Genomic DNA, 3158 nt, shown 5'->3' with positions numbered 1-3158 from the left:
ACACACTTAATATTATCAGCGTTCTGATGGCATTTTAGTCAAAGGATTTTTTATCAAAAACATAATTAATGTGCAGAAATAAGGAATAATTGTATTAACCATACATGGAAACATGGTTTTATGGGGCCCCCAGGAACTTGGGGCCCTATGCAGCTGCCTAGTATTGCCTATAATTTTAACAGCTGTTATTTATATGAAAGATTTAGATAAGTTCTTATCTACAATAAGAAAAAAATACTAAAGAAGAGCTATTCTCTATAGAGGCTTCTTTATATATTAGCTGCATCATTTTACAGTCAGAGGCTGACTGGAAATCTGCTATAAAACCTTTAAAAGTGCATTTCCAGAAACAGGCAATAAGCCATTCTGTGTTAAAAAAAAAAAATCACAAGATGTTTGAGGTCATTGCTGCTGCTTCTCAGCGCTGAAATCTGAGGGGAAGGATTAAAAAAATAAAAACATGGAAGATAGAGCGGAGCGTCAGAATGTTCGGTATGTCAGGGATGACGGCAGTAACGCCGGCAACGGTAAACACAATAAAGTTCTGCTCGTCTCCGAGGGAAGGACGACGATGACATTCATTATTTCTACCCTTAAAGCCAGATTTAACAAAAACATGAAGATCAGATGAATTCAATCAAATGATGGACTGACAGTTAATTGGGATCAGAACGAATCTGATTAATTCATTAATTAAGAAGGAAAGTAAAACAATAAATATAACAGTAATTCTAAAACGCTTCTGAAAAGACAAACATTGGACATGCTTTCAACACCGCTGGTAATAAAAGATAAGGATTAATTATTATTTTCATATCAATATCATCAAAATAGTTAGATTATTCAAATAATTTTTGTTATAACAATATATTATTTTATTCAACCAGAGAAATCCAATTGAGATTAAAAGTGAGTTTCTTTCTTAGTTAAAGAAAAACAGCAACCAAAAAAATTATAATCTTGACATTTAGTAGAGAGCTTCTGGTTTTAATGGGAGAAATGTTGACTGGGATGTTCAGGGCTGCTGGAATGAAGGACTGGATGTAAAACTTTGAATTGGTTGAAAATCTGCAGGTAATAATTTAACTTTCTTAAAATTGGAGTCTTGGCAGAAGTTCAACTGAATTAATTGATTCTCTCCTTCATCCGCCTCCGACGCCAACTAATGAGCTTTGAACCGCACCTCCACGGACGCATCCCTCCCAATCAGCATCCAGATTGCATCTGAAAAGGTCTCCAATCCACGTCTCTGTCTGCTATCCAGAGCGCAGGTCAATCGGTCCGACAGAAGACCGCCATGTTGAGCCTGGTTCTGCCAAAGATTTCTTTCCAACAGGGAGTTTTTTTCCTCTCCACTGTCGCTCCATGCTTGCTCATCATGGACAGGTTCTCTCAACCTGTGTTATCCAAACTGGACTTCCATCTTCCAGGTTCTTGAGTGGAGCTCTAGTATCAGCTCATGCAGTCTTTAAGGATCTCCCCATAAAGCTCAGCAGACCGTCTCGCTAACCAGCAGTCTACAGACTGACCAACCTAATCTATCTCCACTCCTCCATCAGTTTCGGGCCTGTGGGGAAATAGCCCTGTTCTTTACTCCTGTTCAAGCATATCACACAAAATTCAGCGCTAATATTTTCTGCCGAGGTCTGAGCGCCAAAGACTGAAGGAAATGAATCGATAAAATTTTTCCAATTGTCTTTTCTTTCAGTGAGTTTTTCAGATTGAACTGTCGATTCATAGATCAAGCTGAGGGTCCAGGAGTTATGAGGACTGTGGGCTTCAACGTGATCTCAAATGGAAATGTCTCTTTGTAAACCACACCTGAGGTCATTATTCGTTAAGTTTCTCAACATCTGATCAGGAAAAAGACATTCCAAAAGGAAGTCAGACATTTCTGATCCCCTCAGGGTGAAAGTTCATGGTTCTTTGCTGCCTGACCCGCAGAGCAGGACCCCAGCCTCCATCTGCATCTCCTTCCTCTTTAACCACGTGGTTTCTCTCATATCACAGAGTATCTGCTGGAGCAGCTCCCACATAAAGCACCTTGGGGGTGGGGGCAGCCGCACCCCCACTGCTGGTCGGCTGCTGCAGAAAGGACACTTCATGTCATGCAGCCTCTTTACAACAAAACCCTCCCAACAACAACGCTGCTTTTATGGGATCATGAGCAAAGTTAGCAGGAAATAAACTGATAAAAAAGTTCAAGCAGGGATTGAAAAGGTGGAATTAGGAGGATGATTTAGCAGTTGTTAAGGTTTACTGACCTGTGCAGTGCAGGAAGTGGAGCAGCTCTCAGCCCGTCTCTCTGTCTTCTCTCCAGCTCCCTGCTGGCTGCATCTGAACTTGGTCTGTCTGCTCCCCTGGAGGTAGAAGTGCAGGTAGTGCAGAGGAGGAAGTTTGTCTATCCTGCAGCCTCCTCTTCAAAATACTCTTTATTACGAGCAGAAAACTAAGCACTTCCCCTCACTGACATGTGAGAGGAGGAACTGTACCAGAGAGCAGCAGCAGCAGCTAAAGTCTGCTCCGTCATCTCATCCCCCTCCTGTTCAAATTTAGAGGCTGGATTTCAGTCAGCGAGGGGAGCTCTACTGGGCATGCCCACAACCAGGAGGCACATTTCAGTCATGAAGGATCACTTCCTACCCTGTTCTCCCCCCCTCCCTGACTGCTTACACCCCCCAGGAATGAGGGACCAAAGTCCACCTTGCAGGAAAATATCAATGAAACGACTTAAACAAAAAGGCAGGAAAAAAACAATAAAGTATTTCATTGCTTTTCATCTTTAATCCACTGTAAAAAAAAAATGTAAATCTAAATAAGTATTTTTTTTCTTAGAATAGCTGCATTGTTTTCTAGAATTGAGGTCAAGGACACACTTTGCCAATGAAACAAGAAAATTTGAATTTCAAATATGAAAAACAATTGTATTGTCTTACTTCAAGTGCATATTAACAAATCGTCTTAATTTAATTCTTATTTACACTTAATTTAAGAAATGTGTACTTATTTTGTTTAACACTTGTATTCATTTCTGTTGCTGATTAGCATTAGTTCATCAGACCCAAACATTCACCGCCTGACTTTATCATAAGCTTCATTAATGACAGATCTTCAACATGCTCAAAGGTTACCTGTGGAGTACCACAGGGATCAGTGCT

At 40.6% G+C, this 3158-nt stretch overlaps 1 long non-coding RNA gene across 1 annotated transcript in view; it reads right to left on the bottom strand.

The window, feature by feature from the left end:
• The window catches only part of LOC107095921, a 155503-nt gene extending 152998 nt beyond the window's left edge, over positions 1-2505 (bottom strand). The window contains exon 1 of the long non-coding RNA XR_001481766.1: positions 2265-2505. This is a non-coding gene — a long non-coding RNA (uncharacterized LOC107095921). The remainder of the gene's footprint in view (positions 1-2264) is intronic.
• Positions 2506-3158: the final 653 nt, after the last annotated feature.

The sequence above is a fragment of the Cyprinodon variegatus genome, unplaced genomic scaffold, assembly GCF_000732505.1.
Source record: "Cyprinodon variegatus isolate N-32 unplaced genomic scaffold, C_variegatus-1.0 Scaffold584, whole genome shotgun sequence".
NCBI classification, from domain to species: Eukaryota; Metazoa; Chordata; class Actinopteri; order Cyprinodontiformes; family Cyprinodontidae; genus Cyprinodon; species Cyprinodon variegatus.
The sequence above is the reverse complement of the archived record's forward strand: the minus strand, read 5'-3'. Positions and strand labels throughout refer to the sequence as shown.